This window comes from Chaetodon trifascialis, chromosome 15 (assembly GCF_039877785.1).
Source record: "Chaetodon trifascialis isolate fChaTrf1 chromosome 15, fChaTrf1.hap1, whole genome shotgun sequence".
In the NCBI taxonomy this organism is placed as follows: domain Eukaryota; kingdom Metazoa; phylum Chordata; class Actinopteri; order Chaetodontiformes; family Chaetodontidae; genus Chaetodon; species Chaetodon trifascialis.
The window spans coordinates 22,462,940-22,477,213 of record NC_092070.1 but is presented as its reverse complement, the minus strand read 5'-3'; the positions used below and the strand labels follow the sequence as shown (position 1 = coordinate 22,477,213).

General features: G+C 46.3%; 1 protein-coding gene across 2 annotated transcripts in view; it reads left to right on the top strand.

Moving 5' to 3' along the window:
* Nucleotides 1-14,274, top strand: part of spop (speckle type BTB/POZ protein) — a 93,806-nt gene that overhangs the window by 11,878 nt on the left and 67,654 nt on the right. For both annotated transcript variants that reach the window (XM_070981151.1, XM_070981150.1), the window contains exon 2: nt 3,955-4,090. The gene's annotated coding sequence lies outside the window, so the exon portion shown is untranslated. The remainder of the gene's footprint in view (nt 1-3,954; nt 4,091-14,274) is intronic.

The following is a 14,274-nucleotide window of genomic DNA, read 5'->3' as shown; positions in this document are numbered from 1 at the left end:
CAAAGCCAGCTGTTTGCAGGAGATGAAAGCTGCCGCGCAGCTCATGTCTTTCCATTAGCCCTCCGTGAGGCGAAATCAAGGGTTCGGTTTGGAGTTGCCAGTTAGGATTAGAGTTTTTAAATTCAGCCGCTGTGCCTCTTTGCTTGACGAGCCCCCGCTGTTGACAGGGGTTTGAGGCTTTTAAGATCTAATGTGTCCGCCTGCTATCTGAGATTGTTTCTTTGACTCGCTCCCGGCCCTCCCTGCCTCTCCGCCCCCCCATCCTCTCCTGCTGTATGCTATCCAGTGTTGAGTGGGGGTAAGGAGAGATAGTAATCTGCTGTAGCCTTGGCACTCTCTCGCACTCCGGTCTCATTGAAGAAGATTGATGGGCCGCTTTTCTGGAATGGCTGTTGTTTTGGATGGAGAGAGAAAAAGACGGAGGTGGAGAAGTGAATTCAGACTGAGCGAGGGAGGCGGAGGCAGGGCAGGGGGTGGCGAGGGAGGGGGGGGAGATGGAGGTAAGGTGACTGATAGTTGTAAAAAGATGGAGGAACGGAAGAGGAAATGTCACTGTGGAGGAGCCGGAGAGCTCATTAAATTTAGTTTGTGTTTTATTGAGTGAGGGTACGCATCCGCCAGCGATGGGCTTCGCGCTCGCACATCGCTCTTCCTCCTGATGCACGTGTGCGTTACGGAATTGGCCGCACTTAGTTTGCATGTCAGCAGGATTATATTTAAATGTCAGCTCTTCTCCCAGAATGCAAAGGAGGCAGGAACATGTTGCGATGGAGCGATTTGGTGCATGTGTCTCGGGTTTCTGGGGGGAGTTAGCAGCCCCTCGCCCCCCTTCAGGACGGGCGTATTGCTCAGTGCCCTCAGTGTGTGGGTGGCGCTGGCTTGATTGGCTGTGATGACAGTTATGCTCTTAATTGTGTCAGTTATTCTTCCTCTGTGGCTCTTTTGAATGTAGTGAACCGCTTGATGTAACCCCCCTGGCGTTTTGTTCCTTTCTACATATTGGTCTTTTTAAGTCTGTGCAGGTTTTAGGAGCGGTGAGACGAAGAGGAGCGAGCCTTTCTTCCTCCTTCTTAATTCTCCTCTCCTTTCAGGGAAGAATCGAGTCTGACATTTTTTTTTTATTCTTTGGGCTACCCCCGTCTCTTCTTGTCCCTCTCTGCCCTCTGCTTAATTTGTCTTCCATCCCTTTAGTGTGTCTCCGTTTTTTGTTCCTCTGTTTCTTGACTATTGTTTGAGCTGTTGTTCTCTCTCCGTCTTCCTCGCTTTATTTCATCAGCCTGTTGTACATCGACCTATCTTTCATCCTGCCTCTCCCCCCTCTGTGTCTTGTCGGTGCTTCATTTTTTTGCTTTCTATTTTCCCTGCTCTTGTATTTTTGTTTCCCACCTCCCTGTCTGGCAGCTCCATCCCCCCCCCCCCAGACAGGCCGTGCTGTCTCATGATGCTCAGACACCGCCGGGGTCAACCAGTCAGGCCTTGGTGGTCTGACCGGTTGGATTGTCTATTGTCATCCGTCCTTGTCTTAACTGACCACTTGAGACTGCCAGAGTCACAGGTGGGCAAACAAAGCAGGACAGAGAAGACAGGAAGGGCATCAAGTCCGGGTCCCGTCCTGCTTATCCAAACTGTTAATGGGGTTGCTACAAGCCTCAGGTCATACCTCATTTCCTGTGGCCACAACCCATTACCACACGTCTGACCTGTGTGAACAGCGGACGCAGAAAGTATAAAAACGACCGTCACTTTTGTCCCAAAAGCGGAGCAGTCTGAAAGGAAGGCGGCAGTTTTAAAGTTGAGCATCGGGATAGCAAAAAGAAGCGATGGCTCGTACTTTAAACCTGCAGTAACTAATTTTTCTGTCCACTTGGGGGCAGCAGAAACAAGCTGTGAACACAACGCTTACGTGTAGCCACATAATAAGCTGATATGGAGAACAAAGTGTTAGCGACATTAGCATTAACGGGGCTCTGCTTCTGTCCTCCTTCACTGTCCTTTCAGCTTTGGTCTCTCCAGCTGCTAAACATCCAACCAAAATCCAACTGAAAAAGCAAATTTATCGGCCTTAAAGGCAAAAAAATAAGCTTTAAGTCAAAAGCTCCATATATATTTTTAGTCTATAAATATGAGTTAAGGCACTTCAAAAACAGTCTTCCCTTAGATGCTTACTGGTGATTCGGGATGGGAATGTGTTCTTGATCTTCGTTTAGAGCTGCCCTCTGACTGGGGCTGCAGCTACTGATTATTTCTTAATGTTTTATTAAACTAGGCTGGTATTTAAAAGGCTTTTTAAATGTGGCCTGTTGATCCGAGCCGCCTCTGTTTTGTTGTCGAGTCCGGAGTCTGCCCTGTGAGTGAGAACGATCTGGTATTCGCTTCAGGTGAGCTATTGATCCGAAGGTGAGGGGCAGGCGCACACATGGCAGAGCCGCGCTCCCTTTCTGACATTTCTTTCAGGGTTCAACGTGTGTCTTTTGCATCTGATTGACATTTCCTTGCTATGTATCTGTAAACATGTGGATCTTAAGATATTTCATTCATTCCTGTACATCATCGCTCTCCCTGAGGTAAAAGCCCACAGGCAGCTAGGATGCTGGTCCTGAATACCAACAGCTTTAGTCTATTGTGTTGTTATGTTCAGTGTGTTGGGCCTAATGTAAGTTAGTGTTTGCTGTTTTAGTTAGTGTGAGAATTTATGTACAACCCTGATTCTAAAAATGCTGTGAAAAAGATAAATAAAACAGAATGTGATCATTTATTAAAATCCTTTTTGACATATTCTCAATTTAAAGCAACATATTTAATGCTTTAACTCATCAACTTCATTGATTTTTGTAAATATATTCTGAATTTGATGCAGCAACACGTTTCACAGACTGGGAAAGACGTGGAGCGCCATTGGTGACAGGTGAGAGCACCATGGTTGGGCATGAACGGGGCATCCTGGAAAGGCTCAGCGAGGATGGGGCGAGGTTCAAGTCCCTCATTCGTGTTTTAAAATGCATCTTTGTCCTTTACGAGCTGGTTATAAAAGAAGATGGACTCAAACCCGGGTGCTGTTTTCAGTCTAAATGTCTTAAATGTCAGGGATCTTTATGGATTGGACGTGTTTTGAGCATCACTGTTGCTGTTTAGGCTTTTTGTCACAATCCAACCCCCCCCCCTCCAGAATAACGGGCAGCCGAACTCAGCTCTATGAAATCCTGTTCATCTGCAGTTGGCAGGCGTGTGGGGTGTGAGTAAGCGTCCTCTGTCGTGTTTATTTACGTAGAGGTGGTATTTGAAAGAGAATTAGACTTGGATGTTTTTAATGAGACACCTCAGCACACCTCGACGCCACTGTGGGTCTGAACTGTCGGATGGTTGCGCTGTCGCCGGGGTCTCGGTGGGCCCTTTATACATCGCATTAACATGCAGCGTGTACGTCTGAAGTGTATCCACAAAGATTTTTATCCATATTTATGGACAATTGTAAATACACCCAGAGAAGCATTCAGGAAGCGTTAAGCCTGCTTTGAGTCTTCTTGCTATAAGCGCCGCCTTTTGATTTGCTGAAACGAGATGGCGTTCCTTCCTTCATGGCTGTGTTTGCACCTGTGGCTTGGCTGGTTGTTTGGATACAGTCCAGATACAGTTTGTGTTTGGATTAGTGCTTTAATGCTGGCTGTAATTATGTCCCTGTCCCACTTTGTTCCGCCTTGCCGTGTGAACCTCACCACGGTCTACATGCAACATGCGTCTTCGTCACGTCTTGTCACGGACACACACACACGCAAGCGCGCACACGCTCCATCTCCGAAATGCTCTGCATTCAAGTCTCCTACATAACAGATGTGCACACAAACAGTCAACTTGACAAGGAGTCTCTTGCAAGAATATGATAAGGCGCCGGCTCACGCCCACGCTTGCTCTCACGACTACAGTCTTGTTGATTCTTTCCGCTGTTTGCGTCTGCAGCTTGCCAAGAAGCTCCGGCTCTGGACAGACATGCAGCGCTGACACACCTACAGACAGAGAGACCTGACGGACAGAGTCCAGCTGGCGAGTCATGGCGGCGGCAAGCGGAACAGATGTGCGAGGGACTTTGATCTAGGTGAGTACCAAATGGGGTGAGGATCTGGGGGAGGGAAGCGGGGGTGTTGGTCTGTACCAATATTAGGAAATGGCAAGTATACTGTGGAACGGTGGGTGGGGGGGGGTGTTGGAGACACTTTTGACTGCACATTTGACTTAAAGTTATGGCTGTCTGTCAGTCCTGGAAAAGTCTTAAAAATGTTAAAGCATATTATCAAAACTCAAGGCCTTAAACTGACGTAGGACCATTAAATGAAGTGCTTTAAAATAACTTGTAATTAGTGCATTTCATAAATATTGCAGCCTCCCTGGTGCCATGTGCTCTGCACGATTTGTCAGCTCAGGCATACAAACCAGTACTGTGAGAGGTCTGCGTTAAAGCCGTCTTCTGTACTTCTGCAGGTGCAGACGCATAGAGCGAGTTACAAAGTTGTAGTTCAGTAGTTTCTCTCAAGCAAACTACATTTTGTTTTGCTTTTTGAGACGCGCACACCAATTCTCAGATGGCTAGCGTTCAACCAAATAGTGGGTAAGAGGAAATTGATGGTCCAGAATGAGAAATAAGGTAGATGGTTGGAACAGAAAACACAAACCTTCAAAAAGAATGAAGGTGACAGAAGATCTAAAGGCTACCAGTGGAGGAATACCAAGTAGTGTGAGAACAGAGGATGCAGCACACACTTGATCATATAAATGGCAGCTGGGAAAAGTTTCAGGTAGTATTCAGCCGTCATTTAAAAGTGGAAATTGCATCCAGCTCTAATAAAAGACTTAAGAGTGAGAAAAGAGGAAGGAGATCAGGTTGTAGGAGGGGAAATGAGGGTGGAGGCACGGAGGATGTGCTAACATGAGAGGCCGAAAAAAAAGAACAATAAAATATATCCTTCAGGGGAAATTATGTGGGCCTGTGTGCTTCACGCCTCCCCCGAAAACTTTTCCATGTTAATTAGGTAATGTAAAACTAGCAAGAACAGCAAGACAGCAAGACAGCGGGAGTAAAAAAGCACACTCTATTCCGTTAGAGGCCAGAAGACACACAGTTTTATGTCTGCTGAGAGGAGAAAATAGTAAATTATAGTGCATTATTGATGCGACACATTGGCCTGCCGCTGTGTGCACGTTCGCCCGCTTAACGGAGTGAAGAATCTCTCTTCTTGGCTTAAATGTAGAGAAGAGATTCAGGACGATTGTCCATGTTCCTACATGTTTGGAGCGTGGTTCACCTTCACATATTCAAAGTGAAACCAGCATTGCACTTGGCGGTGTCTCGCAACATCAGCGCCGCCGCGTCTCTCCATGAAAATTAAATCTGTGTGTAGGATTTGTTGAGAAATGTTGGGATATTTTAATCACCTCCTTTCTGGATTAGGAGCGGTGTGCAGAATGTGGGCGGCAGTAGCTCAGTCTGTGGGAACTGGAGGGTGGCCGGTTCACGTCCAGCACGGACCACAGTATGGAGTATGGACTGGTAGCCGGTGAGGTGCCAGTTCACCTCCTGGGTGCACTTGAGCAAGGCACTGAGCCCCTGCCTGCTCAGAGTGCCGAACATATGGCAGCCCCGTCATTGCCTCGCTCCCTCCATTCCATGTCTGTGGATCCTGGGTGTGCATGTGTATGTTTTTGCGCCTAAATGTGTGTAAACTGTATAATGGAGTGCAAAAATTGAATTCCCCCCTTAGGGATTAATAAAGCTCTTCTTCCTCTTCTTCAGAATCTCTGGTTTTGCAGATGTACGTGAGCCAGTGGCTGTGATATTGGATTTCCTGACTGTGACTTAATTTCTGTTCTCTCAGGAAACGCAAACAGTTTCGGTATTGAAAATGATGAAAGCTGCTGTTTTTGTTTTGGTGCAGGACTGGATGTGTGTCTCCTGCGCGTACGTCTGTAGATATGGGTGAAAGACGGTCCTGTGCTGACCCTGCACTTACAGCCAATTTGCTGTGATCACAGTGACAAGTGTCTCCATATGGATGCTTAGTAATTAGCAAAGAGGAGATGGAGAAAGGTTGGAGTTGGTGGGGCATTCGAGGACCTGTCAGAGAGCCCCGCTCATCTCCCCCCCCCCCAAATCTGTCAGGAGCCTTGTCTGGGGCCCGTCCCCCCTCGGTCCCCCCCTCACACTTGGCTGCTCCAGTTAATTGAAGCCACTTCAGATCAGTCAGAGGAGCTGGATCTGCACGCCTGAGCGGACCACGGCGCTCACCTGACCTGTCAGTCACGGCTACCAGCTGCCTGCCACACCCCCCCCCCCCCAACACATTTAAATCCTCAGGACTCAGCAGGGATCCTGGGGGGGGGGGCTTACACCCAGCACACCTCATTGGATCCGTCCCTGTTGCAGTCCAGGGCGCATTCGCATCGGTCGGTTCTGAAGAAACTTGACTTTTTAGTTTCTTTCCTTTAGACAGGTGAGAGGGAAGGCTGTTAAAGTCCAACAGTAACGTGGACTTCAAGCGAACAGCAAGTCTGTTTTAGTTCGACCTTCATCTGCAAGCAGTGACCCGGAAACGCAAGCGATGTTGTCACCTGATCGCCAGCGCTTACTCACACTTGAAGAGCCGAGCAGAACAGAATGAACCAGGGGCAAACCTGCACTCAAGATGCGGCGCAATGCTTTTTCAATACATTTCTAAACTCTGCAAAGAGCAGACGAGAAGCGTTCAAGCTCAGGGAAAACAAAGAGTCCACGAAGCTGAGCGGAAGAGACACGCACTGCAATCGGATTTGTTTTGACTAATTTGCCTCCCGCATGGCTTTTGTTGATAGTTCACGGCTGAATTGGAAATTGTGTGTGGTTATCACAAAAGGAGCCGATGCACAAATGCAACAGAGCAGCTACTTGTCCCCCGAAATGGACCAAAACAAGCTGACTGTGGTTTGCAAAGGCCGGAAAAGTGATAGCTTCATTATCCCTGCAGAGAAATTCTCTCTTTCTTTGGCCAGAGCGCATGATTAAAGCAAGTGCTCTTACTTAAAGGACATGATGTTTAGTTTGTCAGTACCTTCCACATATGACTGTCCCCAAAACAGATTATGTTGGGGTTTGCAATTTGGCAGCTGTGCAGTTAAAGTCTTCATGCAACTCAAACAACATGATCAAGGTTTGGATTGTAGTCATGTTGAAAAGAGGCCAAGTCTTATTCACTACTGCTGCTATTTACTGCAGTGAGAGGACATTATTCCCATGCTTTGCCTCTTAAAAATGTAAACATAGTGTATATGGGCAGGATTTTTCATGGATTTATGCGCTTAAATGAAGATATATGATGATTTGCTAGATGAAAGTGTCCATAGGGATTTAAATTTTATATCAAGATGGAGCAAAAAGATGAAAAACAAAGATTGTGACAAATGACAGTGTTTACTTTGGCAGAGGAAAAACAGCTTGTGCAATCTTTCTTTGCACATTTCGCCCTCCTGGCTCTGTTTTTTTATGATGAATAAAAGAGCACAGAGGCTGATGGGAAAAAGTTAAGACAGGAATGATAAAGGGTTTTTCAGAGTGACCAGCAGACGTGAAGTAGAAGTTAGGGGGGGCGCATTTGATTTGTCCAGTTTGGTATTGATTTGGATTCACTGGCATCATTTTCAAGTTAAATAATTACACGTTCGCAATCAAAACAGGTGCTACATTAGAACAATTTAGTGTTTTTTTTAGTGCTGTCAAAAATATTGCGTTATTAACGTGTTAATGCAAATCAACTTTAACGGCGCCATTTTTTTTATCGTGCAGATTAACGCTCTTTGTGACCTAGTGAACTTGTAGTTTTTTATAAGCTGTGGCCACTGCTAGTAACCTAAGAAAAACTACAGGATCCGATTGTAAACCGGAAACAAAACAACGGGCACGCCCCACGCACGTGTTTGCTCTTGCCTGCTCGCTAGCTGTAAAGAGTAGGCTACTGGTTTGTGTGGATGTCAAGCGTGAAACGGCAAAATGGATGCGAACAAGATTCTGAATGGAAAGTTTCGCTTCAAAAAGTTGCCAGATGGGTCGACTGACAAGACCAAAGTTATCTGTGTGTTGTTGGTGTGAACTGAGTTATGACCGCAGCACATCCAGTCTGAAATACCACTTGATGGCCAAACACACGGCGAATGCGAATTCTCCGCCGCCTCCTTGTCAAAACCAGGCGACATTGGATGGCTTTCCACAGAGGCATATGGATGCTATTATGTTCAAAGGAAACTTAAGAAAGGAAAGTTTATGCCATGGTTTAACTGCACTATAGCCTGAGTCCTAGTTTACAATGATGTGCGCTTTGTAACTTTATCTCGTATCACCCTGTTTTGATCCCTTAGAAAGGCTTGTTGAAGGGGCTTTTTTGTAACCAAGTATTTATTTTTTTGTCATCTGTTTAATGACAGCATTAAATTGTGCGAGATTTGATTCATTCAAAGTGAGCCTATCCACTTTTCCATGTTGATAAGAGTATTAAAATGATAATTAATGGGACATTTAGAAACGATGAAAATGTGCGATTAATTTGCGATTAATCGCGAGTTAACTATGACATTCATGAGATTAATCGCGATTAAATATTTTAATTGATTGACAGCACTATTTTTTTTTTATATTTGCAACTCAGGCATTGAAAGTAACGTGTCCTTTGTGTCACTGAAACGTAATTCATTGACGATCCCCCGTGGTTAGCAGTGATTTGACCCAGTGCTGTCATTAAAGCTAACGTAGCTTTCATGACAGACTTCTAGTCGTTTGCCTCATGAGTAATGGCAGTGCACTGCTGACCTTTATCTTGAAAATACTGTCAGCGTTACCTCCTCACGCTGTGGTGCAGATGTTGGTTGATGGCGCGCACCTTCACGTCCTGCAGGTGAGGGACTGTCGCTGCGGCGGCCTTTCGCCCTTCAAAGGCGCCGCTGTCTGTCGTGCATCCTGCAGGAGCTCTGCAGAGTTTAACGCTCTCCTCCTCAACGCTGTGCTCCTCTGTTGGTTCTGCAGTGCTGCCTCCCATAACGCTGAACACCGGGGACGTGCGAGGGAGAACCGCAGGGAATAGATCTTTTGGAGACAGCCCACTTGGGAGCGAGCGTCTGAAATGAGAAGTGGAGCCTGTGTGTTGTTTTAAATGCCAGGCTTCTCCTCGTCCTCTGCGCGAGCCTTTAGTCGTAGCTCGCTCAGCTGACATTTAATTCTCAGCCGCTACATCCTGCTGCTGCTTCAGCGTCGGCCTCGTTGTTACCGACATGAATATGAACGGACAGATGTGACAGCTGGCCGGCCATATGTGACAAGCCTTTTAGATCTTTATGCCTTAATTATTCCTTCCCGTGGGACCAATATTGACATTTTAGGTCTTAACGTTCAGACCTTACAAACTGCCAGCTTCCAATTGGCATTATCGTCTCTTGGCAGCCTCCAAGCCGGCTGAGAAAGGTGCTTGATAACTGCTGTCGGCTGTGGTGAGACGGCTGTAAAAATCGTTGTTTGTGGATTGTGTTTGCTGTTTGCTGACGCGCTGCGTGGCTCAGTCAGAGGTTTCTTCCGGTTTTCTTAGGAGTTTTTCCTCACTTTCAGCGAGGATGTGAAGCTGGAAGGAGTCGTTTTCGTTTGTGTTCGTTGTGTGGGCGCTGAGAAAGCCTTGGAGACGCGCTGTGATTTGGGACTGTGCAAACAAAATTCAGTTAATTAATAACTGAAAGTGGAAGTTGAGTTATTTTGTAAATATCTAATGTTGGCCGCGGTTTCCACACAGCTTCGCCTCCTTCAAACATTTAACAGAAAAGGCGTTCAGGCCTTTTTTTATCACATTGTTGTAAATGCGGCGCTCGCAGGGACAAAGGCGACGAATCGTCTTCCTCTTCTGTCTCTCTCCTCCCGTCTCCGTCTGTCTCACCTGGGTCGTCCCACACATCCTCATCTCTCTCGTTATCCCAGGTTCTAATTTCAGTTGCCGCGGCAACCCTGCGGCTCCCCCCTCTTCTTCCTCCTCCCTCGTCTTCTCCGAGCTCCTTGTTGAGCGTGGCAGAGCTGGTTAATGATGGCGTTTTATTTATGTTCTTCCTCCTTTGGATGGGCCGCACATGTCTCGACTCTTGACTCGCTCTGGCTGTCTCTCTGCTGTGTCTTCATTTCACATTTTTCTTGCTTACTTGTTTGCTCCCCTCCCCTCATCTTGCTTCTCGCCTTTATTTTTGTGCCTCTCTCGTTTGTCTTGTGGCGCCGCAGACGGCCGCCGTTAGCTGTTAGTCGTGCAGTAAATTGTGGTCACTCGGGGACACTGGGTGGACCGCTTGGATGCAAATTAGCCGGCTCAGTGTGGCTTGTCTGATTGTTTGCTTTTATGCTGATCAAGTTTAAATGTTCATCCAAACTCTGAAAGATCACGTATTTGTGGCAGACTTTACTGTAAAGGGTGCGTAACATTTCACTGAAATGCCAGCATGTGTTCAGTCACCAGCAGAGTCCGTTCAGACCTTTAACCTTGCTCTAACGTTTGGCACAGATCTCGATGTTCTGCTGTTGTCGTATGTGATTAATTACTAATCAGCGCAGCCTTTACCTGAGTTCACTTAAAGCACAAAGTACTTCAGCTCAAATGTAGGAGATTGGCTTTGTCAGAGCGTTTTCTTCTTCTCTCCGCAGCAGGCGAAACTTTTCCGTGAAATGCCGACTTTCTCAGCGTTAAGTGGAAACAGATAGAGCAGATATCTTCTGTCCCGTCGTCGCTTTTTAAGGATACGCAGACAGACTTATTGAGCGTTTGTCGCGTTTAAACAGTTAAAGCTAAAGCGAGTGGAGAAACGCCCGCAAAATAACTAACAAAGAATATATTTGTGCACATCTGCAGTTCGTCCGAACTCGGTTTGATGACGACGCTGAATGTTGAACCTTCCTCCTTCTGCTCGTGTCTCTTCATGGCGTCTCTGAAGCTCTAAGGCATCAGATGACCACACCAGGACGTCCACACCTGCAGGTCTTCACGTTCCTTCATTTGAAATACGCTGCAGCTCTGCGGGAGTGAATATCAGCAACAGGAAATAAATCAGAAAGTGATTTACATGAAATCTTTTGCAGTGAGATTCTCTGAAGGCACCTCAGCCCATCTGGCTCATCCAAAGTCTGAATTGTTTTGACGTTTGTCTTCCTCGTCTTCTTCGCTTTCTCACTGTCTGTCTGTCAGATCATTCCCGGCTCTTTCTTCTTACTCTCTTCCTCGTTGGTCGTGTTGTTCTGTGGACAGAACCTGTTTGTGTTAGCGAGAGAAGAAAGCAGCTTCCTCCACCTTCGTCGTTCTTCTTCCTCTCCTCCTTTATTACAGGCCTCTTTTATTTTCATGTACTTTTGATGTTTTTATGTATTCAGCGTGGTTTATCTGTTTATCTGCCTCCGTCCATCAATCATCGTTTTGGCATCTGCTGGAGCAGGGAAAGCCTCCTTCTGATTGGCTGTTCAGAGATAGTGCCTCCATTAGGGAGCGATCAGCTCGGGGGGGGTTGGGGGGGGGTCTCCACCAAATGGGACAGATTCATCTGGGCCGTTTTGACAGAAGAAGAAAGGTGTGAAATAGTTAGCATGAATAATTTCAGGTAGAAGAGACTGAGAGGATGAGTTTTAGGGCTGAAAGTTGGCCAGTGGCAGGAGTGCTCTCAGAGATAGCGAGAGAGAGGAAGATGAATGAGGAAGGCTTGGATTCGGAGCATAACTGTTGGTTACGGTCCCAGATTCAGCGCTGAGATCTGAAATGTCACTGTGCGTGTGTGTGTGTGTGTTTGTGGCCGCCGCGCAGCTGTATCTGCCTGGCATTTCCTGCTCTCAGAACCGACTACAGCGCCAGGCTCCATCTGATGACCCTCCAAAAGGCTCAGCGCCGCAAAGAATATTGAGGGGAGCGTGCGTAACCTTAACATGAATTAGGAAAGCTTGGATTTAGAGGATGACATACAGGGTGTCCTCACCTTTACTGACACCGGCTGTTATTTTGTGGGTGTTATCTTAATAGTGTTGTGGGAGTTCAGGTTTGGTTCCTCCATGCTGGCTTCTCTGTCAGCCCCCGCGTGCAGGTAATGAACTGATCTGGAATCAGACCACCGGCTGATTAATGCAGATGATACGACACGTTCGCGGTCGTCTCACGGCTGAAACTTTGCAGCCTTTTCCACTTCAGTGCTGCAAGGATGGAGGGTGACATTTAGGCGCCAGCAGCCAAACAGAGACGTACGACTGCAGGCACTCGACGCCCACCGCTGTTTCCACTGGGCTTCTTCAGGGAGCGAATATTGAAAATGTCACCTGAAGATTATATCTAAATATTGAAACTTTTAGCATTTTTAATAGCCTGTAAGGGAAGTTACATGAAGCTATAGCATGAAAAATGTATAGTAGTGTCACTGAAGCCTCATTAGCATACCATACGCCACAGGAATGGGATATATTTTTACTTTTTATGCATAATTAGCGAATAATGTGAGAAACTACAGGCTCGTGCTCATTCATCTGATTTATTTGTGATGGAAATATTAATGAAATTCAACCATTATGGCTTGAGTTTTGCTGATGTGTTTCCTTTTTTTTTTTTTTTTTTCAGGCGTACTCTTAATGCCTCATCTGACCAGCAATATTTTTCTCTACTTAGCATTACTGGCATTTCCTCTTTTTTTTTTATTGGTCTGGCTCCTCAGAGTGAGACGGCTCATTTCCAGCCCTCGCTGTATAATGCAGGTGCTCTTTTAATGTATAGATAACAATGTATAAAAGGTGAGGAGATCACTTTTGGCTTTAAAACACGATCCATCTTTTATGAATTTAATGGAGGGCATTTAAAATTCTCCCTGAATATAAATGAATGTGCGTGTGTGTGTAAATGTGGTAATTGGGAGGCAGAGTGACGTCGGGGCACACAAAGGAGTAACCCTTGTCGTACCGAGTGCAACCGATGGATAGAACTGAACTTATTAGCGCAGCTACCCGTCCTCTCCCTCCCTTTCACTGAAAAGAGCAGCAAAGCAATAAGACAGAGAGCAGCAATTGCACCTGTTTCCAAATCTCCTCAGCTGTCTGAGAGACTCGGCGGAAATGTTTCCGGACAGTATAAGTGAATTGATGCGGCTTCTGCATCTGCAGCGAATGAGAAAAGCCGGATAGTTGTGATAAAACGTCCGTCTCAGCTGACAAGTTAAGTGATATGTAATGAGACGTGTGCGTCCTCTCGCTAAGTTGAATATGAAATACCTGTGGCTGTGTAATCTTTAGGTGGTGAATTACATTACTGCTCATGCGTGTCTCTGGATGTAATGAAAGACGGTCTCACATCATTAGGCGGCGAGGGAGAGTAACGTCTCGCCTTGTTTTTATGTGTTTCTGAGGACTTTGCACCTTTGTTCTTAGTGTGCAGGAAGCCGATTTATTCACCTGAGCGGAGCTGATGGAAACACACCTAATTGCATTTTGCATTTGCAGCATTTCAAGCATCACTTTGTTTGATTTTTTGGTGCTTGCGTGCGTGATATACATATTTTTTTACTTCTAATGGAGACCATGTTTCTTCAGAGGTGTTTTGTGATCTGATTCACAACCGCTGCAAATCAAGGTTTTTTTCCTTAATTAAGGTTCGGTAACATCAGGGTCATGCAGCCTTGACTGTCGGCAAACAAAGAGTAAAGTCTGACTTGTTGAACCGTCCGTCCACCTCGACCTCCCTCCGTGACCTTTGTTGCTCCACATTAACGCCACTTTACTTCCCCCTTTGTGCCTGATGCTCATTATTCCTGCACAGGGCTGGAGGACCTTGAATTCAAACACAACGCTGTTTTGGTACAATTGCTGAAATGACTGATTCTGTTTCATTTTTCCTGGGAACAGTCCGAACAAAGGGTGACCCGGGAGCACTGCTGGCCATGACCCTGCGCCTCAGCGCTTACTGCTGAATGGTCTCAAATGTAAGCCTCTCCAGCGAGCAACAGATTAGATGTGACATCTGGTAAGAAAGCAGGAATATTGTCCCCTGAGGTGAAGCTGGGCTGTTGTGTGGAAACATGCCAGAAAACGCCCTCCTCAAGCCCCCGTTGGCGTCAGATTGGCCTTGATCCTCATATTTCAGCGCAGCGATGTGACAGTGTGACAAGTTAAGTGAATGGTTGATCTTAATTGGCTCCTCTTCAGTCTGCGTTTGTGGATCCACTGGTTTGAAGTACCTTATGCTAATGGGAAGACCAACAGTGGGGGCTCATCTACAAGATGTT